The 27168-nt window shown below is 39.5% G+C and overlaps 1 protein-coding gene across 2 annotated transcripts in view; it reads left to right on the forward strand.

Annotated features, from left to right (window-relative positions):
- The window catches only part of KCNIP4 (potassium voltage-gated channel interacting protein 4), a 193231-nt gene that overhangs the window by 32269 nt on the left and 133794 nt on the right, over window positions 1–27168 (forward strand). Inside the window, exon 1 of one of the 2 annotated variants that reach the window (XM_058670260.1) lies at window positions 7737–7908. The exons of the other annotated variant lie outside the window; for it this stretch is intronic. The gene's annotated coding sequence lies outside the window, so the exon portion shown is untranslated. Of the gene's footprint in view, window positions 1–7736; window positions 7909–27168 lie in introns of those variants that run through there. 2 annotated transcript variants of the gene reach the window in all.

Here is a 27168-nt window from a genome sequence, read left to right on the forward strand (position 1 = left end):
TTTCCTTCAATTCTATGCAGAAATGCTGCTTGTTTCTTGGGTCTGGATGACTCTAGTTTCTAACCTGTCAGGACCATTGTCAATGTGGAAAACTTTTAACATATATTTCTGAGTGATGGAACACTTGAATTAGGCCACTTTTAATGCTGCCAGTGACTCTGCTTTGTCATTCTTCAGGAGGAATGTTGAGGAGAACATCAGAGAAGTTAGATGAGCATGCATGGCTGTGGAATGCAGAGAGAGGCTTATTAACAATTTGTTCAGTAAACTGCAACCAAGTTGCTGACTGTTTATGCATCTGGTGACCTTTCGCTGATACATAATTCCAAAGTTATTTGTAATTATTATAAGAACAAGTGGCAAGACATAATGAAAAGGTGAAAATTCAGTTGGTGCCCTATGAACAAGCCATGCTGAGGCTCTCTGAGGAGAGATGCAATAGCCCTTGGAACTTACACAACTTCAGACCCTTCGTTCTCTAAGACTTTGTAGTATTGTGTTAATAGCTATTTTTGCACCTGCTGTGTGATTGCTATGACAGATCAGTAACGCATAAATCAAAGACTTGATTTATGATTTCTGTAACAAATCATTAGTAATGAGAAGTTATCTCAATATTTCAGAAACTCAGTTTCTTGTAGCTTTAGAATATAAAGTTTCTGAAGATCACTTGTTTGAAAGCTGTAGTGACAGAAATGCAGAGAGAGAGAGAGAGAGAGAGAGAGATCATCCATCCACCAATTCATGATGCAAATGCTCACAATACCAAGGACAGGGCCCTGTTGAAGCCAGGAGCCAGGTGCTCTTCCAGACCTCCCGAGAAGGTGGCAGTCACTTGGGCTGTTATCTGCTGCCTCCTAGTTGCACTAGCAGGAAGCTGAATTAGAACTGAAGGCAGGATTCCATCCCAGGGAATTTGGTACAAATTCCTAGACTTTCAACTTGTTGCTTAACCTACTGGACCCCAATTCCCTATCTAAATGTGTAATCCTTATTCCACAAAATTTGCTTTTTGTGATATTTGATACTCTTTAGTATAGTCCTATATTTATAAAGGTGGCAGCCAGAGTCGAAGAAATGTAGTATTGATTTTGGACATTGTATTTCAGTAATTGAATTCTTAAGTAACAGAATTACTGTCATTGTGTGTGAGGAGTTTTATGATGATAAGGAGGGCCTGGCGCGATGACTCTGCTGACTAATCCTTCCCTTGCAAATTCTGGGATACCAAATGGGTGCTGATTAGTGTCCTAGCTGCTCCACTTTCCATCTCCCTCCTTACAACCTGGAAAAGCAGGGGAGGATGGCCAAAGTCCTTGGGACTCTGTACCACCATAGGAAACCAAGAAGGCCCTGGCTCATGACTTCAGATCAGCTCAGCTATGGCCATTGCAGTCACTTGGGGAATGAATGACTGGATTAAAGATCTCTTTCTCTCTCTAAATCTGCCTTTCCAATAAAAATAAATAAATCTAAAAAACATAAGGAATATGTAATGCTAAATTGATAAAATGAAATGGTATTTTCTCCTTGAAAACTTGAATCCATGGAAATACTTATCCATAATTGCTTTCCTTTGCTTTCCATTTTTTCCTGAATTTCTATGAGTTTAAAAACTATGTACGTTTAAATAGATTACCAGCAACACACTTGCTATGATAATCATTATTTTTTTATTTTCAAATTTATCACAGATAAATGATAGAATTTATATGTTTCCTTTTTCAATTAGGGGTTGCCAGATTGTTTACTGGTAGTGCAGCTTTTAACAGTGATTTATCAATATATCAGGTGCAGTGAGTACCTGCTGTGTGCCACGTGCCAAGTTACGGAGAGAGGATGTCATGCTAATCAAAGCATGTACTTAGGATTATTGCTAGAGAAGGCCCAGACTTACTTTGCATGAAAAACAGAAGGAAAGAAATCTGAGTTCTTTAGGTACAAGTTTTGCTTGATTACTTTAAGATCTTTCAGACCGTCTTGGACTGCATGTTCTCTCCCTCTTCCTGCTTCCTCCCATCAGGCAGGTAAAATACTTACTGCAGTAATACAGAGTAATACTGGCCCAACACTGAAGTGGGCATCATTTATTATTAAATTCGTCTCAGTTTCCTGGAAACTTTGATGTGTTTTTTCTAGGATCTGGAATAATTCATTTAACATTTCAAAATATTGTTGCAAATGCTTAGAATTCTCTACGTCAGTCATGTAGTAGTTTAGTTAGGCTGTTGTAGGCACCACAGATGAGCTGGTATGAGCAAGGATGGTCATTTTTTCTCAGTTCTGAGACTGCAAGTCCACAGTCAGCGTGCTGGCATGGTTGGGTTCTGATGAAGGATCTCTTCATACTTCTACACAATGCCTGACCATGCTATCCTTACAAAATCTGTGCCCTACACATACAAAAACAGAGCAAAAATTAAAGCACATGAGAATCCTTGGCTTTGTTTCCTTTTAAGAACATCAATTTTGTTGGAGCAGAGCACTAATCTTGTGACCTCATTTAACCTTGCTTATTTACTTAGGCTCCCCGTCTCCAAATACAATGACAATGAGGGTGAGGCTTCTAACATATGACTTTGGAAGGCCACACATAAAGAGATAGGTTTCAGTACCACTTTAGAATTGAATTCCATACAAGTGTATCCATTTATAAAATGGAGAGTGCAGAAAAACTGAGCAAAAACAATAAAGTATGCAGCAGCCCAGTTGTGAACCCAACATTTATTGTTACTTTTCTCCTTGAGCACTTCAGGCTCAAATTGGTTTGAGGAAGTCAAGTTGCTTTTGTAAGAGTCCTGAAGCAAGAGCCTGTGATTGCATTAATAACTGCAGAATTGGATTCAGAGGCTATAATCGCATTGGCGTCTACATCACATACTTTTTCACTGCTTACAAAAGCTAAGTCTGGGAACCACAAAAGGGGAGAAAGCCTCTAATGGCATCATATTCGCCTGTACAGAGTATTGATTGCATCAACTCAGAGTTAAATTGCCACCGAAAATCTTGTTAGATCTCTCCTCAGTGGCTTGGGGATTTTGATTGCAGAGTGACTTCGAGTAGAATGTTTCTAAAATCAAAGAATAGGGACGGGGATTAAAAGGAACTCAGGCTTATTCATTGTGGGCCAGAAAAAAAAAAAATGGACCAAATGGAATATCCAAAGAAATCAAGTGAACTTCTTGGCAAATTTTTCACTTTTTGCTCAACATCATGACTCAAGGTCAAGTAAAAAGCACCAAGTTCAAAAGACTAAGGAGCTATAATAACACGGAGTGACATTGGCTAATGGCCGGGATTCTCCAGATAAGGGAGAACGGCAGATAAATTCTTTGCCTCATGCAATTAATAGAACACGATTAGAAAAGGCTAGACAGAAAACCCATGGTCAGCTTTACCACAAAGACTGGATCAGATTAACTGTCAGGTGTTGGTACTCTGCTACAGTAGAGCTAGCCTGCTATTCAGAGTCTTGGAAGTTCCACAAAAGGCATTGGGATTGTACTTCCCTATTTACAAAAGATTTTTTTATGGTAACCAAAATCCCATCCCCTCTATCTCTTCTGAACAATCTGTATTACCACACTAGTCCTTGTTCGAGAGCATTGTGAGGCATAATAGGAAAATGTCACAGTGAACGCACACGCATGCTAAAAACATCACCAGCTCTGACCCAGATGGAGATAAACTCTCAGGTTTATGCTTGTAACTATACAAAGGTTTGTGGGGATTCAGAGTTGATGCATAACCTGGAGCATATTCTGTAAAACCAGTAACTTTTTGTCCAGAAAAAGGACCCAGGTGGTAAGTTGAAAGTAAGGTATTCATGTGTTTTTGTGTTACCATTCTCAGGTTTGTTAAAATTTTTATTGTTTTGAAGTATTTTTTTAAGACTGTGTGATCGACAGAGACATACAGAGCTCCCAAATACTGTTTCACTCCCCCAAAAGCCTACAATAATCAGTGGTAGATTGTGACTAATGTCAGGAGCCAAGAACTCAATCCAGACACTGGAGCTGGGAATTAAATCCAGATACCCTGCAATGTGGGATGCAGACATCCTAACAAGAATCTTAAACACAGGGCCAAACATCCCTTTTGCATTTCTTTTTGAATTCCAGGAAAAAGCAAAGAGCATTATGTCTAATAGCATAATTTGAGGGGGAAAAAAAACAGTAGTGTTGACATTATTGAGGAGACCAAAGGAATTTCCTGTTTCCACCCTAGTCATGTAGGCCCATAAATCCTTGAGGATCCTCAGGTCTATCTAAGATTGACATCCTGAATTTTGTGCTTATGCAAAATGCACCATGCAGAATGGGATGCCTTTGGGTGGCAGTCACTGTGCTGAAGGTGTGGCAGGAAGAGCCCCCGCCCCTGCTCCAGGTGAAGTGGGTGAGCCCTCTGTTCCAGGCTCAGAGCCTACTCACAGCTGGCGTGGGGGCGAGCAAAGGTGAGGACTGGGCTGTGCGACCTGTTATTTGACTCAGGGAAATGCTGCCCTAATTAATAGAAAAATAAAGGTTATTGTCAAATCCAACTAGAAGTGAGGGATTTTAGTCAATACTAACTCAGTTTTTGCTTTCTTGGGCTTTTCAGCTTTTCAATATTACAAGGAATCAAACTTCTTTGCACTTATGACCTATTTCTCTAATAAGTACATTTGAACCCCTGACTTGGCAATATGTATTTGCAGATAAATGAGGTTCAATTCTGAAGCAGACTCATAAACTGTCTGCTATTTTTAGAATTAACAGGTTGTCTGAGAAACAGGAACTTTTTTCTCTCTAAAGTTTTGTTTCGGTGTGCTGAGACAGAAACAGCGACAGATAGAAACCTTCTGAATGTGCAAACTCTATACACCAAAAGTCACAAGGCTGGTCTAGGCAAAAGCCAGGGGTGGGTCCTCCATCTGGATCTCCTATCCATGTGTCCTCTTGCTGTGTCCTCGAGCTGGTACCTGCTGCATCTGAGCAAGTGCAGTAGCAGGAAGCTGGCCCAATATTGCAGAAGCTTACACTGGAACCCAGCACTCAGATACAGACTACAGGTGCTAAATAATGACTGCTCCAGTGCATTAAATAGCTGCACTTGGAATAATTTTTCCGTATTTTATTTCCCTCTTTCCTAAATGGATGTTTTTATGGCATTTGCACTGTTGCCTCACTGGAGCCTCGCAGCACTGGGATAGAGAAAACTCAAGCATGTATTATCTCTGTTTCCAAATGTGTGCATGCAAGGTCAGGGTTCTCGTAAGGCTTCCCCATCCATCAATTCTTGAGCTTTATAACTGGGACCCAAGTTCCCTGATAACAACTTCCCCCAAGCCGAGGTGACCACAACAGGGATTTGATGCAGAACAGTTTGCATGATGAGCTGCTGCATGTACTTAGCCCAGGATCTGAACAGATTACGCAGAACTTACTGTCATTGTCACTGCCCGTGACTGATTCTTGTTGCAGCTCTTTCTTCCCGTCTGTGAAGGAACCCGCATCCTTTACGGATGTTATTTTTTATCAGGAGCCGAAGCATTTTATAGAACAAATGTTTGCATATAGAGCAAGGTAAGAATTGAAAGGATTAAGTGACAGAGCACAAGGGATGACAGATGGGCACCCATGTAACATGTAGGAACAGTGTAGAGAATAGCATGAGCTAGTGAGACTTCAAAAAGGAAGAGGTGGACTTTGACTCCTAAAGACGAAAGGTCGCACTCCGGTATCCCGCAGACGCTCCTCCAAGTGTCTGTTCGTGGCTCTCAGCATCACTTGTGATGCTTGTTAAAAGCAAACACAGGCAAGTTCACCCCCAGAGAGTTTTATTCCGTGTTTCTCGATACCCACTAATTTTATTGTATCAAGCTCTGCATAACAGTAAGCCAGTTTATATACCCGTGCTGTTGGCAATGTAGAACTATCGATTGCTCTTGATGAAGTATCTAACTAATTCATACCAGTGAACTCGGCTTCCTAAGAAGGCTAGTAAGAGGCTGACACAGTGTCGTACACACAATAAACATGCGATACACAACAGAAAATAGAAAACAAAGGAGAAAGTGTGCGAAAGGACGCCACCGTCCTGCCTTCCATCAATGCAGCGGTGAATCCAGACAGTTCCAAAGCTGGGCAGGAACACAGGGACAACCACACTCCTCTCCTTATCCACAGGTTTTGTGTGACCTAACAGGGCAGCCTCTCTATCTCGCTTCTAACTTCTATCTTTCTCAGCACCCTCCAGCGCATGACTTCCTATCTTTAAGGTCTTGGCTGAATTTGCCCCTGAGCCCAGCCATTGGGAAGAAGCCCCAGGAACTGTCTTTTCCAGGTGCTTATTCCCCACAGCCACCCGCCCCCCCATCATGAGCATAAGAACACAAACCTTCAAGGTCAGATTGTTTCCTGGTCTTTTTCATAGGTGTATGCAGGCTATCCAAGGCGGCACCTGCCATGTAAAAATTACTCAGTAACTATCCACTGAATAGATGCCTGGAAACATGGACACGTGATTGGATGCCATTATCAGGACTCTCCTCTCTACCTCTTTGTTCCCTTTTCTGCCTAAAACTGCGTTTGATTGGAGTTGTTCTCAAGGACTTCTCAAAACAAGGCTGTTCATTCCTAACCTGTTTCTTGGGCATGACCCCAAATCTAACACCACCCTCTGAGATAAGACGTGGTGCCCTCCGTCTGCTCGGTCGTGGAAACATGTCGGAGAATACCTGAGGGCCCTTCCTTTTTAAGAAGCCTACTGAGACTTAGAGGAGAAAGGATTCCTTTTTTGGCAAACATTCCGAGAATTAGGTTACATTCTAAAGTAAGTAGGCCAAAATTTGTCATATATGGCCCAGTTCTGTACCTAGAATTCCTCCTGGCTCACTCTCACTTTCTCTCTCTCTCTTTCTCGCCCTCCCTCTCTCTCTCCTACTCATCATTTAGGATTCCAATTAGTTTGCTTTCATGTCACAGCCTTCGTCCTTGGTGCTGAAGGGTTTTCACAGCTATTGTCATGTTTTATGCTAAGAAACGTGGCAGTTAGGGATTTCTCAGTTCACTAATACTTGTTGGGAAACCAAGTGCAGAGTTGCTTAGCAGAGTGCGCCGGAGTTGACCCAGCTGAATGGAGTCCTGGGACTGAAGTTCCCGCTGCTGTGGGACATGCTGGAAAGTCAGGTGATCACGATTCCATTTTTATCCAAAGCAGGTGAGGTCATTTTACTTGCGAGTAAATTGGCTAGATGCTGCCTGCAGGGCTTCAAGTAGACCACCTGCAGCTTAGAATGAAGGCAGAGGAAGGCCTACCTGGCAGCCCCCGTGCAGACCTGGGCTCAGGAAGGCCCCCCTTTTTACAATTTTATTGATTTGAAAGAACGACAGAGAAGCAGAGACAGAGAAAGAAAGAGGAACGGAGAGAGAGCCTCATTCTGTTGAGTCACTCCCCCCAAATTACTACCAGAGCTGGGGATAATCCGGCTGACGGCCTGGGTCAGGAACTGCTTCCGGTTCGCTCACGTGATTGGAATGGAACAAGAATGCAAGCCATCTCCCTCTGCTATCCCAGGCACAGGAGCACGAAGCTGGATGAAAGAGCAGCAAGGACTGGTACTGTTTACACCCACAACACAGACAGCAGCTTTGGTGACTGCAACTCTAACAACCCTGAGAACCTGAGAGTAAACAATCTCCCACCTGCCGGCTCACCTTCCAAGTGGCCGCAACAGCTCGGATTAGGCCGGTAACGGCCACACCAAGGACGTCATCCAGATTTGACGTGAGTGGCAGGGGCCCAAGAATTCGGGTCCTCTTCTGTAACGTCTACAGCTGTATTAGAGGTACATGGTTTTCCCGGAGCCGTGTTAAGTATGGGGGAAACAGCCAGGCAAACCAGCATACCTGCTTCGCCTCTGCCATGGTGAGTGAAGAGTTGCCTTGTGTGGGAGCCTATATGATTTACACTTGACAAGAAATTGTCTGAGCTGGCAAAGAAGGAATATCTTTGGGTTTTAGTTTTATCGTTTCAGGAAACATAGTGGAGTTTCCATTATGCCTTGTCAGGACCTGAGTCCTCTGGCACGGAGGGCTGTGGAACCATGTGTGATCACTTCTTAATCAGATGGAAAAGGTCAGGGCTGCTGAGTGCCCAATCTGGTCTCAGTCAATGGAGATGTAGTTGCAGACACATCAAGGTGTCTCTTCTGTCCTCCTCAAGGCCAAGGCCTGGCAGGAATTATTCAGTATTGGTGAGGGAGATTCCCCCTAAGGCTGCTCTCTGGGATCTGGCTGGGCCACGGCTGCCCAGAGTGATAGGGTTGGACTGGGGCGGAGGGCAAGATGACTTTGTGCAGAAGGGTGGAGCTGGGTGTAACAGTATGCATATGATATTTTCCCATTTGACAGGAGGAGGAGGAAATGAAGTCTCATGTGAGAACTGGCCAAGGCATTCTATAAATACTTGCACTCCCCCTGTCAGCCTGTGCGTCATACTATCCCAGTCACCACGCTCGGCCTTTCTGATGTTCACATTCTTCCTAGTTTGAACCTTTGATCCAGGAGTGTTATGGGGATCACAATTGCCCGTAATTTGACAGGCTTGTGGAAAGAGTGTCTTGCTCTAATTGCAGAGGAACCGTTCAGTAAACTTTTATCTGTAAAGCCACTTCTGTCTGTTCAATAGTCACATCATTCTTTTAGTCATTTCATCTCATGCAGCGGGTGACACACCATTCAGTCAGACACCTGGGGGGCCAAGTTTAGCTCTGCAGTTGATTATGTGGCTGTTAACAATGTGTTTTTCTATTGTGAGCTCAGTTTTTTCTTTTCTTCAAAAAAAATGGAGTTAATAATTCATCTTGGTACCATTTGGAGGATGAAATATCAAGTGTGTGGAACAGTCTCTGGCCCAAAATGGACATTAAACAACATAATGAGCATTTAGCAACAGCAACAAAGAGCTGATGTAGGCAGCAAATTGTTGTAATTACAGAGCAGTTATTTGAACTCCATCTCACAGTCACTAAAATATCGCCCCTGCTAGATAGTAGCTGTAACTATTAATAAATGTTCAGTATTCATAAAAGCAGAGTGTGGCATTAAAGAGCATGCATTGGTTGGCAGGGACTCTTCTGCTTTCTAAGAGTATTTGTAGCAGAGACTCTAAAAAGTATATCTCAGCAGTCTTGTGTCAAACAGAGCTTCCCATGGCTTTCTCACCAAATCTGCCTGGCTGTATGTTAAAGGACATGAAGTAATGTCAGCATAAAATGATTATATAATCAAGGTTGACTAAAAAAAGTATACATGTACACATTCTACACCAGCATTTTGTAATTTTACTGTTTTGATAGGTACTTCATCGCATTTATTCTGATCCAAAATTGAAAGCAGCAGCCTTAGGGTGAAGTATGTAAGCTTCTGGGAGACCATGAGAAAGCTGGGTCTTTAGAGCTTTGCTGACGGGCCCACCATCACAGGGAGTCAATTGCTTAGCCACTCCCTAAGCCTCAGCTCCTTTTCCTGAACACAGTGGATAACAATTACACTGCATTACCGTAGTGCAGAGGGAAGCAAAGGAGCCGAGCAGTACAGCACACCTGCAGCCTAGGATGCTCTAAGGGGTAACCACTGCGCTTCTGCGGTCAGACTGTCCTCAACAGTCCTGGCAAATGCAGTTTCTCAGACTTCTTGGATTTGCAGTTGCGTAGATGAGAGACCCAGGGTGAGTCCCTCAAGTTCTTGAATCCCACTTGTTTTATCTAGAATATGGAGGTAGTTTGGTATTTCAGAACTGTTAAATGGAGGGAATGAGATTTCTTCTGTCATGTGGGTGTCCTGGTAGCCAGCACATAACTGTCAATTTTCTCCTCGTACACATCACACCTACCTCAGCAGTGACAAGGGACTGCAGCCACCTCCCAAGACAAGGAGCCACACAACTCAACATTCTCTTCTTTGCTGGGAGCATGCTGATGTTGGATCTCTTGGTTCAGCGTGGTGTCAAATATCACATCTGCAGAGAATTGCAACTGACGACCCACTACTGCTGCCAGTGTTGGCCAAGAAAATTGCCAACTTAAAGTCTAACTTTTTTCTTCACAATAGTTGCTGCTACAGGACACCACTTGCTATCGTGGTCTCTCTAAGTCCCCACTGGAATGTAAGCTGTATGTACCAGGAGTCTTGCTGGTTTTGTCCACTGTCTAATCTCTATATATCTCCACTGATTGACCAGTAGCAAGCCTTTCATGAATACTTGGATTGTTTTTAAAACTGCTTATTTTAGATCACATCTGCACAAAACAAAGTAATTCTGGGCTTAAATCACTATAGAAATAGTTCACGGTGAAGATTCAAATGAAGAATGAAAATGTGCTATATTTTTTTCTTCCTCTTCCTACTCTGGACAAATAGAAGGGTTTCTAACTCCTTCTCTGGAACATGCTATTTCCTCTTTTGTCAGGACGCTCAATTTTGAAATTAATAACAATGACATTTTCAATACAAGAATACATAGCATTCCTTAACATAGTTAACCTTTCCAAATGACATTTTATTGGATATCTAATTAGGAGTAGCATTTTGTTGTTTGCTATCTTAAACTTAACAGGTTCATAAACCTCAAAAAACTCATGCTACACAATCAATCAGTCATTCTAATGAGTATTTCTCGTTAAAGCTCTCTCTCCTCTTCCCATCTTCCTCATTCTTTGGTACCAGAATAGTCCATTTGCAAATTCCTGTCTATACTAGGTTCTCTATTAAGAAGTAAAGTACTTGTCTGTCTTTGAGTTTTTCTTTTTGCCAATTATGAAAAGTTCATCCAAGAGCTACTTTCGTATAGTTAAGAAAAAGCTTAGCAACTACTCAGGAAAAGCAGAAGTAAGCTCATTATTAAGCTGTAAACAGCTACTTCGTGCAATTACTTCTTTGAATTGTGAGTGGGAAATGATAAATACGAGAAACAAGAACAAAATCCTATGACATAAAATGACATATATGTGAAGATTGATACCCTTCAGGGACAAGGGTCAGTAAAGCCATTTATATCTTGCATGTGTTTGTGATTCTTCTGAAGCATGTCAATAAAGATGGTCCATAGGAAGAATGTTCTGCAACCCCCTGAACTATGTAAAGGATGCTGTGTTTCTGTCTTTGGTTTCTGTGATAACATGGGAGTCCCGGAATTCTGAATGGAAAGGGCTTGGTGGGAGAAGATCTGGGGGACTTGAAGCTGAGAGGGGTGCAGTCTAGCCAGCAGTTCCGAAGGGGGTATCGTAATCATCAAAATGTGGGAAGGATGAGTTGTCTTGGTGACCGAGGAATTATGGCAAACAGATATAAAGGAAATTGCTGCCCTTAAAGAAAGTAAGTTACCAGAGGGCACAGACCAGCAAAGCAGCGTAGATCCAACGTTAGAAGGATTAGTAGTGGTCTTCATTGTCCACTGGTATACCAGCCAGCCAGACCTTAGTTTCCAGCCAACCTGTGAGTTGACTGATAGAGCCTGCAAAAGGTCACGTGTTTTTTCACTTTCTTTTGTGCTCTTCTGATTCTGCATGTGTCTTTAACAGAGTAGTGAATTCTTTTTTTTTTTTTTTACAGGAGAAAAGACTAGAAATTCAATGTCCATACATTAAAAGCTCCATTTAGCATTCCAAGTGACATTTGCATGAAGTCTGTATCCTCAAACTTATAAACTTATAAGCAAACCTATTCACACTTGAGTGTTTGTTTTGTTGAGAATGAAAATGGAAAACCTATTTTAAAAATGGTTCAGAAAGTACTTTGAATAGAAAGCCTATGACTTAGTTTACTCACTGTCAGAAGTAACTGAGGCCTTGCAAAGTATGTGTGAGATACCCTGGATAGATTATAGCTGGCTCATAAACCTTGAGGATTTTTACTGTGAAGAAGTAGGGAACTTTAAGCAACTTATTTTATCTTTCAAATCAATAAATGAACCTTTTTAAAAAGCAAAGACACTGAACAAATCATGCAGCTGACCTTAAGAATCTATGTATGTTAATTCTTGACCTCAGCGACAATTTTCTCTCTCTCCTTCCATGTTGCCAAGGCTGTACAGGAAAGTTCAACAGACATCAAGTAAACAGCTTTTTCCTCCAGCTCGTGCCTCGGTGCACTCTACTGTCTGCCTGAGATCACGCCCTAGACGGTACTCCTGTCCCAGAGTAGCCACAGGGCAGATTTGCAGGCTAACCATTATTCACGTGTGTGTTCTCTGCTCTGACTTTAATAACTGTGCTTTTATTGCTCGCCGTTTTTCAGGTATCAGCCTTAGGCTACACTTTTTTTTCTGTTTTACTTGGCACCGAGTGGGAAGTGGTGACGGATTCAAGAATATATAAGAGACACACATTTCCTTCTGACTGCTAAAAGACCTGCTTAAGGCGGAGACCCATGCATGGGAGAGCAGAGCAGAGATCAATGGCACAAGGAGGTCAGGGTACAGTTTGAACATGGATGTTGTGAACTTCTACCTGAACACTAGGATCTCCATGTTCTAAAAGGACTCAAACAAAATGTTCATTTTTTACAGAAGTAAAAAACATTTCTTATTTTTTAAAAATAGGTTCATATAGCAATATGTTATGAAATCTTTAGGATAAGAGTTTGGTTTGTTTTAGTAAATCTTTGTAATTTCAAAGCTTCTCGTATGGAAAATCCAGCAGGAATGTTCAAATGGATGAAAGATCAAGTGAAACTGTGACTATACTGCTGTCCTGCAGTGTGTGTTCGGAAGTCCTGTTTGATGTGCAGGATGGGATTTGGCAGGCTGGAAGATGCAGCCCTTGGTGCTGTTAAAGGAGCAGCCTTCTCCTGGGTGCTGCTTTCCTCTTGCGTAAAAGACTGTGAAGCCATTGATCCTAGTCGTTATCATCATTGCTAGGTAACAGCTGAGAGTGCCTCTGTGTACTAGATAGCCATCCAAATTAAGTTAACTTTCAGCCTAAGATTGTTGTGAATTGAGTATTATTATCAGCCTGTATGTACAAACATAGTATCTTTTGGTCGGTTCTCTCATCAAAAAGATACTTAATATTTTGTTGCTTTTTTCATTTATAATATAGGAATTTTATCTCCCTCATTAACATGATACTAGTTGAAAATTATACAAAATGCCAAATATTACTTGATACATTGGTGGTGCTCATGAATTTGTGAGGTGATGGTTATATCTCAAACTGGCTAGCAAGTAGCTAGCTGAGCAAAGTTGGATTAAAGAATGGCTGTATGTCATGTGGGAGGAACTGAGGTTATTGGTTGTATAATTACATCCATTAACCAAAAGCTTAGAAGAAACCAAACTGAAAGCAGAAATACTGACTGTGAGCAAGAAATTCTAGAGTTTTTCCAAGTTCAGTCACAACCATGCATTTCAGTATAGCAGAGAGATTCATGAAGAAACTCAGCTGTGAGAAGTTCAAATGCCCAATACAAGTGCCTAGTTTACAAAAATCTCAAAACACTGAATTCTGAACCTACATGATGAATGACTTAAGAAGTCAAATTGATAGACTTTTCAGTTTGCAGAGAGGTTCTGCAGAGGCTGGCTTGGAATTTTAAGTTCCAATACAAGTAAAACCTAGGTTAACAGTATAAGCAGCACTGTAGGAATGCAGCTGAAGTGATCTGACAATGTATGGAAGAAGAAAAAAATCATCTTAGTTCACTCTGTAGTGAGAACTGTGATGAGAAACAAAGTAGAAGATAAGCAGATGATATATCTAATCTATATATTTGTATGTCATCCATGTGTAGGGCCCTGCTAATCTGTATTGCTCCAAGTTTAGTGCTGCCGAAGTGAGCATGACTACTAATTTACATATTGTCTGAGCTTTCACCCTGTCTAGAAGAGGGGAGATAGAGGATCACTCTTTCTCTGAATCTGTGCTTCTTACTCTTAGGCCTCCCTTCCGTGAATCTCACGAAGAGATCAAAGTCCAGGCTTTTTCTTCATCAGATGACTTAAACATTCTTGGGAAGAGAGTTCACAGTTTATCTGAGACTATTTGGGGTAAATAGGCCTGCCTGACGCTTGTCTGATCTCTCAGAACTTGGGTATGGGAACAACTCATGTTTGAGCTAAACTATAAGCTTTTTCTCCTGTGCCTAGACTATAGGAAATAATATGGTTATACTGAACACCTGTTTTTGTCTTGGGAGTCTGAGGTCTTGAAAGCCTCTAAACTGAGAGTGCCTCTGTAACTGTTCACCATAGAAGCCTATTCCAGTGACTCCCTGTCACATGTTCCTCCCTTTTGAAAGCACTGTTGCTTTTGGCTGAGGGAAAAGTTGGGCCCACACGATCACACTGAGACATAGCTCTTACAAGTGTGCACCTGCAGTCCTCTGGGCTTTGCTCCCTACATTTTGTATTCCTTTGTGGTGTGTGATAGAACCTCATAATACTTGTGAGTGTGAGTAGGCATGAAGTTGTGTGAGCCCTTCTCTGTCACCAACCTGGACATGGACTGTTGACTCCCAACACAGTTGCTCACTGTGCACTGTGAATTAGTCTTGCTCTTGGGATTTTAACATGGCATAATTTCAGTGTTGCAAAAGCTGAGTAGTAGTCATTCTAGTTATTTTATCATTTAAGAAGTGTTTTTGAGCAAAAACTTTAGATCCCTGTGTGTCTAGAGTAGTTTGACTCTTCATAGTCATCAGTATCTGTGCTCTGGATCCACACGGTAATACCAGCAAGCAGAAATGACTAAACCACCCAGCAAGTAGTTCACTACCTTGTAGGCCTTCATGCATCTATTTCACACTGCGATGAGATACTAGAAAGCAAGCTGTTTATGTTGTTGTTGCTTGTTCTCATTGTCCAGCACAGTCCGCCATGTGGAATGAGCGAATGAGTAAATACAAGAGTAGCGAAAGAGTGACTTTTCCTGTTTGGGGGAGAGTAAGCTGTACAGCAGGGACTTACATCAGTACCTCCCATGACTCTAAACTGGTTCACACCTATGCTTGCTATTGAGAGAATTTTAGTATAGACCAGCTTAGCAATTACGCTAAGCTGTATCAATGAATGCATTGATTGAACACTTATGTTGACACATTGTGTTTCATGACTATGCTAAGTCATGGGGACTTTAAGTCTAAGAGAATGAATTCCTATGTTGACATACATGAAATAACTTCTGTAAAAACAGACTAGAAGGGAATGAAGGTGGAGGGTTCTCTGACTAAACATTTAACATTAAAACAAAATCATGGGTATCCCAAAGTTTTGAAACTAAACATTTTCTCAAACTCTTGGTATGACCATCTAAAGAATTTTTACTTGTTAAATATTTTTTATTTGAAATACAGATTTATGTAGAGAAGGAGAGACAGAGTAAGCAGTCTTCCATCTGTTGGTTCACTTGACAAATGACAACAGTGCTGGAGCTGAGCTGATCCGAAGCCAGAAGCGAGGATCATCTGGGTCTCCCACATGAGTTCAGGAATCGTAGAACCTGAGTCATTTTCCACTGCTCTTCAAGGCACAAGCAGGGAGTTGGAGGAAAGCAGAGTAGCCGGGATGTGAACTGTTCCTCATGTGGCAGGCGGAAACCAGTAGGTAGAGTATAAGCCTGTTGAGAAATGTCACCAGACCATGGGTTTTTGTTTCTGGTCTTCACCAAGCTGAGTTATTTCTGATAATGCAAATAGTATGGATTTACCCCCACTGAACCAATGGTATAGGAGTATTAAAACATAACATGTCCTATGTCATGTTCCAAAACAAGTCAAAACAATTTGGCCCCACACACAAAAGCTTTAAGAATGTTTACCTAATGGTTGTCTTTGAATGTCCCTGTAGTTCAATCCATACATATTTAAAACTCATTGGTAGTGCATCAGCCATTTTGGTAAACCCAAGAGTTTAAGATTTACTTTAGACCTGAGAATTAGCAAGGAATAAATGTTGAAATAAGCTATTTCCATGTGCTATGAGGTAAAGAAGAAATAAGGTGCCATCTTTGATCCGCAAAGTGAGCACAGAACACATGACAATACTAAACGATGCAATATTGAATAACTTGGAGTATATAGAACTTTAAGAGCAATTTTAAAAATTTATATTAAAGCATAGTGATTCAGCTAGACACAACTGCTATATGCTCCCTTTTCTTCCTCACTGAGATAAACACCCTGGTGGGCCGTAGGATGCCTAGGAAGCATTGCGGCACCAGCGTTTTCTTGCCTTTACAATGACCAAGTGATGCAATTGTGAATTACAAACTCTTGCCTTTACAATGACCAAGTGATACAATTGTGAATTACAAACTATAAGCAAGAGTAAAGTTGATGAAAGTTTAAAAAGGGCCAAGGATTTCAGAAAAGAGGAGAAAAAGAATATTGAGAAAGAGAACAAAACGTTCAAGAACAGGGGCAAGATGAGAAGAAATTAGGATAGGGAAGTGGGGAGAGAAGAGATTAAAGGAAAGGGGAAGGGAGATACAGTTTACTTTTAGTTGTTTGTACCTTAACCTTTGCTTTTGTCCTGAATGTAATGTTGCTGTGAAATCGAGAAATGTAGCCTTTGAGCGTAAGGAAGAAAGAGAATAACATTCCAACCAACTAACAAGGCTTGATTTGAACCACTTGCTGTTTGTTTGATAGAAGCAGATTGGTTGTCACTAAGGCCCAAGGGAAAAGCTGCAAAGCAGTCCCAAGTCTTACTCTGTGCCTTTGTGGGTAGGTTTGTTTGTGGTTGCATGACTATCTCGGATTCTTGGATCCAAATGCTGAAGCAGACACCTGTGTCTTTGTGATGCTTCTGTGTAGCTGAATGCAAGGAGGAATCTAGATCAGGTGCCACGAAGAGAATGCTGAGAAGCATCCACCGCAGATATCCCAAGTCCAAGGGGAAAACTGAAATCGTAGGAGTAGTAGGGAATTCACAAGCTGACACAATGGGTTTCTTGAGTGAGTCACTTTTTAAAAATTTATTTCAAATAGTCCTTTGTAGCAAATCTACTTACCATGTTGGTTTAGTATCAGGCATGCATCGGACCACCTTCTCTTGCAAGTAACAAATCATGACTTTGCTGAAAGAGTGTATTTTCCCGAAACAAACCAGGATTTCGACATGCAAATGATTCTAAGCCTTTAGTGAGATAACTTTAAAAATTGTTCTGATTTTGGTCAATCTTTCTATAAAGCATGCTTTTAAAATTTTCTGCAGAGCCAGTTTATAATCCAAAGAGGAAAATCTGTCTTCTCACTTTGGATATTCACCAGTTCAGCTATGGATTATAAAAATCATGCTTGCTTTCTTTACCAGTTATTTTTTTTTTTTTGGAGATTAACCAAGGGGAATTCTTATATATTAGGGGAATATAAATTGACAATATGTTTTAAAGAACTATAAGCTTTTGTAAGAATTCAACACCTTGAGCTATAAAAATCTTGCAAGATACATTTGAAAGATTTTTTTTCATTTGAGTGCTTTGATTTCCAAGAATATTTTCCATGTGTTATTGCTCAATTTACATAGTTAATTAAACAAATGTTACAGGTAGAGAAATGGAAATTTAGAGACATTAACTTACTAAGGTTTCTCTGGGGTGGTACAAATAGGTACAGGGGTACAAATAGGGGACAAACTCACCTTTCTTTCTACGTTTCATTCTAATTGGGTCCTCACTGGATTGGATGTCATGTACCTTTGAAGGTAGAGCTTCCTTCCTTAATCTAATGAATCAAATGCTAATCTCCTCCAGAAATATTCACACACACACTCCTCTCCAGAAACAATATAAAATTATTTTGGCACTTCCTAGCACAGTCAAGATGACACAAAATATTTTCCATCATATTTACCAAACTCCCAAAACAAACACAGTCACAAAACGAGGTCTGGAAGATGGATTGTCTGCATTTAAGTCTAGTGCCTTTAAACAATACTGAATTTCTTCCCCTGAACATCATCTAAAATAATTTTAGGAAATTATGTATTCACTTTCACATTTTTAATTGAGGCTTAATGTTTTCATCCTAATTTTAATTACAGTAGTTCTGGCTGTTATACTTAATCATATTCTTAGTAGACTGTAAAATATGTGTATCTATTTTTCAGAGGTATTAAATTGAATCTGTAATAGCAAATGAACACCTATGATATATGCATTATTTTCTGCAGAGCTAGAAATACTCACTTTTCTTTATCTTATCTAGGAAAAGTTATCTACATGACATTATGACATTCATTTAATGTAATTGGCTGTCATATTTCTCCACAATATAAGAATGAGTATCAATTTAGTTTTGAGAAAATTTCTCATCAGAGGGAATAAGTATTTTGAATCCTATATTTAGTTGTGTAGCAATTGTGAATAGTTCACAGTTGATCAAGTATTAAGTTATTTCAAACTTGAAAATATTCAAACCAAAGAACAAATCTTATTAGAATACTATTTCTTAGCTTATGTTTCCATGGAAAGCTCACATCAGAATAAGAAAAAGGTAATCATCAATTCTATTGTTATTTACATTCCTGTTGCTAGAGATGCTAAAAATTTTGTTCACACAATTGTCCCTGACTAACTTTTCTATTGCATTCTGAGTGATGGATATGGATCCAAGTATAGACATTCTGTTTCGCTGCGTTGTTCTCCGCTGGGGATCCAAGTGAGAGAAGTATTATTCTTTTCATTGCCATTGTGATTTATAATATTTTCAAACTAAAATTGTTTCTCTGTACTATTTTTAATCACCTTTCAACTTTTTTTTTAATCTGTGAAATAAGATAATGACATCACTATCCAATAGTCTTATTGTGAGGGTTGAATGAACTAACATATCTAACAAGCCTTTTAGCGCAGACTATTAAAACTGAATAAAGCTTAGATGTACTGAAGCTGGTAATTTGCCCATAATTGGACAGCGAAGCAAAATCCTGATTCTGAACTCCCCATAAATGGGGCTCCATGTGGACTCTCCCAATCGCAACAAATAGACTGGAAAGGAAGATGTTTTGTTACAGTCATATTTTAATTGTTTTAATTACTTCCACTTTATTGTCTTAGATGATTTCTTCCATTAATTTCATATAAAGGGAAGGGTTAGGAAGTCTCCTCTCCTTCAGTATCAGGCAGGTCTCATAAAACCTGACCCCAACTGCAGCGGCACCACTGCACCTCTGCCCAGTGTATCCCTCCCCAGTTACTGGGAACTTTCTGTTGTCCAATGAGTGTTTGTTTTCTTACCTTGGAGCTTTGTTACTTTTGTCTGATAGAAGGCTTTTAATATGATTGGATTTTATCAAGATAGAAGTGAAAGCATTTTAGCATGAAAAATCTAAGACTTTTACATCACCACTACTACTTCACAAGATTTAAGAGTTCCCAAATATTAGTGCCGACATGCAGTGATAATAGTTCTGTAATTTCTAGGTGTAGAGCTGTTTAAGGAGTTCTTGAAATGTCATTTTTGCGTATTAGAATGAATCATGTGAAAGGAATAATTTTTAAAACTGAACAACTTAAACATGAAATTTTAAAAAGGATTCTTTCACATCTCTTGCATATATAATTTGCATATAATTTCAATGCATGAAAATTACATCCTGAATGAGTTTTAGTTATGAATGGTGTGATGTTACAGTACTGTTTTTCGTTTCTTTTTTTTTTTAGGTTTATTTATCTTTATTCGAAAGTCAGATCTACAGAGAGAAGGAGAGACAGAGAGATTCTCCATCCTCTGGCCCATTCCCGAGTAGCCACAATGGCTGTAGCTCAGTCGATCTGAATCCAGGAGCCAGGAGCCTCCTCTAGGTCTCCCACATGGACGCAGTGTCCCAAGGCTTTAGGCCACCCCTCACAACTGCTTTCCCAAGCTACCAGCGTGCAACTGGAAGTGAGGTGGGGCAGCTCGGACATGAACAGGCACCCATATGGGATCCCAGGGCATGCAAGGCAAGGACTTTACTATACCAGGTCCTATAGTGCTTCTTAATTTTAATAATTCTCTTTTTTCTGGTTACCTTTTTATTTATTTAGAAATACTATAAATTCCCTGATTTCACTTTTGTTATGCAGTTTTGTTTTACAAGCAAGCCTCTGTTTGCCTTATCACTTTTTGCGTATCTGACCATCCTCCTTCAGGATACTGGGATGGTGTGAGATGAGGGAGTGCTTGAATGGCCATGTGCACTGTAAAAAGAACATGGCCCTAAAAGTAAAATGAGATGTCAAATAGTTTCCCAAAGAGGAGGATCTGAAGCCCTAAGAAATATTTTCCAGAGGAGGCGTCTGTCAGCTTCCACCTGTTTGATGGGTTAGCAGAGGAGACCTGTCCACAGGCAACAGCAGAGACGAGCTGCTCTAGAATCCTCTTCAACCTTGTGACTGAGTGATTTGAAACAACTCAACCCAACATAAACAATTCACCAAGAAAGAAAAATTCCATCAAAAATGTTTCAGTACTTTTGCCTTTAATCATGCCCAAGACTTTTATCAGAAAAGAAAAACTAAAATGAATAGGTCTTACCTGCAAAAAGAGTAGTGACATGAGAAAGTTAACTTTAATTCTGAGGGTAGGCCATCTGGGCATGTAAAAAAAACAGGCTCTAATATGGCAGTCTGTCACACATCCTTCATTTATTGAGTTTTATTTAGCAGTTTGCTATGTTACTATAATATACTTTTACCCAAGAATTAAGCATGATCTGCTACCTTAAAGGACAGTGCTTCCAGGTGGTATAAAACAGCTTCATGAATAACTCCCTGTGTTTGGAGAGTTTTACTTGCATAACAAAAGAAGAAGATATCTATTTGAAATCTTTTTTATGCAAGTTTCAGAAAGTTCAAAGATATTACTGCTACATTTATGATGTGATGTACTCAGGAGAAAACAAAAACAAAGGAAAAACTAGTGCTTTGCCCTCTAATAGTAACAGGGAAGAAAAGAAAACCAAATTAATATCTGCTTTCCAAGACAAGGCTGTTAGATTCATTGAAGAAAATGGCTTGTGGTTGTCCTTATTTGTATAGAAGGAAGGTAAAATGTTAACATTTGGCGTTAACAGTGTAAAAGGAGCAGGGAGTGATTTCATGGGAAAGCCACCATTCCTCCATGTTGATGCACCTGCTAACTAGGAACATTCTTTGCACTCATGAAGTAGGTGTCAACCCAAGTAGCCAAAGTTGGGTTGGGTTGGATTACTATCCCTGAGGCTTCTGATTACTCTTTTTTATTGTTGTTGTTAAATTTTTAGTTTGAATTTTTGAATTTTATGGTACAATTTCGTAGAGACTGGGATCTGCCCCACCCCCCAAATCTTACCCCCTGACTGATTTTTTCCAGGTTGCAACAATAGTATAGTACTTCATAAGGAGTCATGATTCCATCAGTTTGTTACTATTACTCTTAAATAATAAATTGATAAGTTTTATTTTCTCCACTATCAACAATACTATTGATAATAAAGAGCATGCTCTTAATAATAGTATATTACCAATAGTATTATTTAACACTTCCTATATGCGCTGTATTGTGCTCGGTATTTCTCACGTGTGCACCGATATCCTTCAAAGTTAATGCTGTTGAAAAACTCTAAGACATTAGATATTTTTCTGTTATTGGGTATCTTGAAAGCCTCACAGGGTTTCTCACAGCCCTACTAGCTTTCGTCCTTTCATCTACCCTGCTCTGTGTTGACCTGCACTCCTCCTGTTTTGTGATGCAGTAGTCTTCTGGGGCTGGATTACACAGTATCATGAGGTGGAAGGCTTTTATTACCAAACCATGATTTCTTTTCCCATCTTCTCATTCCTACAGTTTGGCTTAGTATCTAATGCATAACGATGGCTCAAAAATGTTTATTAAACAAGGGCAAATGTGGGGATAACTTAGTTATTAAACCACACGAATGAGCAGGGTCATTTAGATGTCTAGAAATAATTTTAAAAATAATTTTTGTTTTGATTTGTTCACTCATTGCCAGCCATTGTTCCAGGAGTTAAGCTTGGGTAATAAATAAGTCTAGTTTCTTTTATAGTGCAGTAGAGGAGAGAATCAAATGAGTAAATAAAGAAAACCACAATCCTAGATATAAATAAATGCTAGGAAGAAATCATGCCAGGAAAGTGTGAGAATGAAAGGGGGTAGGAGATGCGGTTGAGTGCCAGAAGCCTATGTAAGGAAGGTGTCTTAGAAACAGGTATGCATGGAAAGCAAAAGCAGGTTTTCTCAGAGAGAGGTCAAATGTGGAACAGTGTTTGTCTGAATGTAGATAAAGCACCCCCAAACACAACATGCTGAGATAGGATTAGAGATCAGCCTATTGAGAAAAAGATGAAATTGTGAAAGACAATCTTTACCCACAAGCAGGATTTATGATTATTTGAAGAGCAGTGGAAGCTATTGAAGATGTTAAATGAATTTGATGTGAAGGTAGAATTAATATCACATTTCTGTGTGCAAAAATGAAACTAAACATTGAAATGTCCATAAGCTTTTCCTTAATATCTTGTTCCTGGGTCTGTTTATTTTGTTTTACTTCCTATTTTTCCAAAACTGCTATTTCTTGGACAAATCTCTTTTGTCCCTTGGACATTGTCTCTTTTGTCCTTACATCATCAATAATGGTAACAAGTTGGCTTGGCACAGTGGATTGCATGCTTCCTGTAGAAGGCAACAGGTCTGCTCTTGCTCACCATCACTTTCTCGGGTTAAGCCTTAGCATGGGAGATTCCTGATAGATGCTTCTTTAAAAAAATAAGGAGAACATGAAACAACTACAGGCATTTTCCCTCTAGGAAAAGGAGATGAGACATAAAACATTCAGCAAAAGTAAATAACTAACACAAGATCATCAAGGATATAAGAATCAAAACGATCAGCGTAAGGAGACACAGAACAAAGAAATGAGTGTGTCCACAATCACGTAGCCTGGGGCGCAGTGAGATCAGTTTAGGGCACTCGAGAAGCTGATCACATTAGAGCTCATCCATGATCAGTGCAGCCTAGGTGTTGCTGCAGGACATTTCAATGTCCAAACAAATGCCTGTGACAGCTGGAAGGCCATACTTTGTTTATTCTGTCCCCTGGCAAAGTTTTGCTTAAAGTATTTTGTAATTTTAAACTAGATTTCTATTGAGTAGTATCAGCTGTATAGAGAATATGCTGTGATTAAAAGGACCCTTATTTCTGATTTTGTGAGTGGATGCTAAGGACTGCCAATTAAGATGAACTTCTAACATCTCTTGAACTTATTCTGTTCATGGAACAATTATTTTCCCCTTCCCAACAGTTTCTACCTTCTATTTTATAATGCTAATGTTTTTCTCCTGATTGCACACAGAGCCATATATATTTGGTATTAGTGGGCAAATCTGCTAAAAAAAAAATCTCAAGAGACAAATAAGCTACATCAACACTGTTTTATAGGATGAGGCAGGGGCGCCATGACAATTGTGAACAGATAAAACAACCCTTGAAAAGCTGCTCCAGGGTTCCACACCAGGGAGGTGTGAGTGAAACACACCAGGAGACTGGAGTGACCAAGAGAACCTTGCAGCAACAGGAGGACATTTTATGAATGGTGATTCTGATTGGTGTTGGACAGAAGTGATTCGGGTTTGACCACAAGACAACTTGATAGATGTGAAAGCTATGGCAACAGTGGAAATTGAACTCATTCATTCTTTGTCCTGAATTCTTTGCCTCAGGAATGAACTAAGGAATATACATTTGGGGGCGTAATAAGATTTCCACTAGTTATCCAGCCGTATGAGAAAGTAATATAGAAAGTGAGAATTTTTAAATTTGGTATGCTCTCCCCATGCCTGGTTTTTCATACTGGCCTTAAAGAAACATTGAGTTACATTCATTCCTTGCAGTGTTAAAATGAGGAAAAAATATTTTAACATTCTTTTGTGCAAAACAAACCAAACCTCTAAAAATGTTAGGCAGTCCCAAGCTTGTGCTCAATATCACACTTGAAGTTTAAAATATTTCTTTTTCTACTGATGAGATAAAAAATCCAATATTTATAGATGTAGATTTACAAATACACATAAATCCCAGCGCCTATGAAACCGTGTCATAAAATGAAATAAAAAAACAAAAAAATTCACATAAATGTGTGAATATATATTTTTCTACTTTGTTTTATATTACAAAACATCAAAACCTTTATTGAGCAAAGTAGAAAACTTACTATGTCCACAGTCACTTGAAACTAATTTTAGTTGGAACTTGTTTTAGAAAAACCTACTGACTGTGTAGGTGTTTCCTTTATTGTGCAAAAATAAAATCAATATATTAACTTACCTGGTTTCATACATTGCCTGTAAAATACATGGTTTTTAAAATCTCCTTCGGTAGTTTTTTTAAAACTTAAAAATATGTACCTCTAGGCAAATAGTTTCATAATTTTAATTTTCTTTCTAGAATTCATCCTACCTAAAAATAAGTAGTGAGCCACTTTCTCAGCTTGCTTTCACTCCTGCTGAGATCTGAAGGTAGACTTCAAAAAGTGTTGCTTATGGTTTGGTTACAAGGGCTGATATAGAATGTAAGAAACTGAACTCACTTGAGTATGAAACTTCTTTCTCAGAGAACATAAGAGAAGTATTCATGTTGTGAATAAACAGTATTTGTTGGCATATGTATCTATCATGCCGGAAAATTACAAGTTGATGAGTACAGCTGTTGTCTCATGAGAGCAAAGTCTAGAACTGAGGAAAAAGTTACCATGGAGTATTTTTTCTTGCTTGGATCTCTTACTACAGAGACTGTTAGCAGTACTTCAGGCATCCGAAGAGCACAAGATTTCCCACAGGATAATGATCTCTCGGGAGTTTTTGTTAATTCACAAACATTCTGGTTAAAATGTAGGTTTCTTTTTTTGTGATCATTTAAGTAAAAACATTCTTTAGAAAGAGTAGCTTGTAGCAGGCTTTGTGGGCTTTTCAATTAAGTGGGCTTCTACCAATGATTAGAACCCACCACTTTGAACATTCTGCAGAATCTGGCGAAACAGTGTGTTTGAGGTGTTAGCCCTCAATGTGTCTGGTGTGATTGTGATTAGAAACTGAGACCAGGCAGGCATTCAGAAACAATACGTATCTAAGTATGTATTATGGTATCTAGTAAGATGCACGTCTAAATGAATGCAACAAACAGTAGTTATTAATATAATTATCTTAGTTAATATTTCTGTAGCAAAATGTCCATGTCATTAGGGTTTGTAGACAACAGATATGTCTATCAGTTTTAGAGGCAGGGCAGTCAAGACCAAGGTGTTGAGAGATTTGCACCTTTGATGAGGAAGCATCTTGGTCCTGTGTCCTATATAAAAGGAAGGTGAGAGCACCTTATGATCTCAGTTATGAGAATACTGATGCCTTTTTAAAGCCATCTTCCAGTTTTCTGATCATCTGCCACAGGCAATAACCCAGCATGCCATCACCACCTTGGATCAGAGGATTTCAAAGCGTAAATTTTGAGGAAACACAAAAATTCATTGAAAAGCAATAATAGTTTATAATATGAATGGCTTTCATAATAAATTTATTAAGAAATTATTGAATAGTTGATAGTGTCCCAAAGGCTTCACATGTTCTTCAGAGCTAGGTGTATAGTTAGTGTATAGTCACTGTTTGAAATACACAATTCAGTGGTTTATAGTACATCACTCACAAGGTTCTACAACCAGCTCTGGCTTATGGCTTATTCCATAGCCTCTTTATCAGTGCCATGAACAATCAGTTCCATGTCCCATCCTCTCATGTCCTGGAAACCACAAATACACTTTTTGTGTTTATATATTTGCCTGTTATGGACATCTGGAATCATTTTAATCATACACAATTTGGCATTCTGTTCATTTTTAATGTTTTCAGTATCTGTCCATGTTCTAGTACATCACTATCAGTTTCTTTCCTAGCTGAATAATAATCCTTTATGTAACAACATCACGTATTTATCCCGAGTTCATGGCCATTGTGCTGTTTCCCATTTTGGGGTTGTTATGACTATAATGCTGTGTTCACCTGAATAACTAAATATAGATGGAATTTAACCTGAAAAATAGGCAAAGGAATACTGTGCATCAAGCTTTATATATGAAAAATAATCTGCCTTCTAGCAACCAGACGGTGCTAGATTGTTACATGGCAGAAGATGAGACTTAAGAGTAAACAAGGGAAAATGTTAGAAAGAAAATCTTACTACTAGACAGGGGGCTACTAAGGAAAAATTTATGTGTTGTGATCCATGTGTTGTGATCAGATTAGTGTTTCAGAAAATGCTGTCTTGTGCCCACACAGACAATTAACTGAAATTAAAATTGCCCCATAATGAGTCTGTTCTCGGAATTCTGCAACTTAGTGGATGATGGAATCATTCACAAATAACTTGGTAGTAACTTGTTCATAAGTACTTGGACTAGAAAGGGTGTTAATTTTATTTTTCGTTAAAGCAGCGCGCATTCAGCAGAGTAAGGATATTTATGCACTAATACATACTTAACAAAGGATAAAGGAATAGAAAATAAAGCCTGAGTCAGTCATTGTCAACCCGGTCATCAAGATATACCAGCAGATGGTAGAGCAGTTCAGGACAGCCTCATAAAGCTCACTTCCCCCCACCCCTGTATTGAAGAAAAGTCTTCGTTATGAAGTTCTCATTAAGAATGCAGACATGGAGAGAACAACTCAGTCTGCTGGTGGCAGGTGGGTGCAAATCAAGAGCCCATGCTGACGTGAGAGGGAAAGAGCAGTGAGCAATCAAGCAGGTTCTAGCATTACAGGGGAATGTTCTGAACCAGGTCCGGGGATGGAAACATCTAGAACATTTGTATCTTCAGTTCAAAGCAGTCAGCTTTCTCTCTAAAGGGCAAGATTGAAAGATTCAGCCAACAGTTTTCCTCTGTCTTCTAACGTTGCCTGATATAGTTCAACAGAAAAATGCCTTCTTTACACACCTTCCCATAATACCTTCTACTCCTGTGCTTGTTCCGCCACCCTCCTCCTCCTTGATCTTTTAAAGCTATTCTCTGCTAAATATTCAGATAACTATAGGTGAAACAGGAACAAAATTGTATAGCATCTGACATTGTTTGCCTGTAGGAAAGTAAATTCGAACTAAGTTCCTGCATAAACTTCATAAAATCTAGAGCATTATTAGTGTTTGCAATTTTGTTGCACACTTT

This window comes from Ochotona princeps, chromosome 11 (genome assembly GCF_030435755.1).
Source record: "Ochotona princeps isolate mOchPri1 chromosome 11, mOchPri1.hap1, whole genome shotgun sequence".
In the NCBI taxonomy this organism is placed as follows: Eukaryota; Metazoa; Chordata; class Mammalia; order Lagomorpha; family Ochotonidae; genus Ochotona; species Ochotona princeps.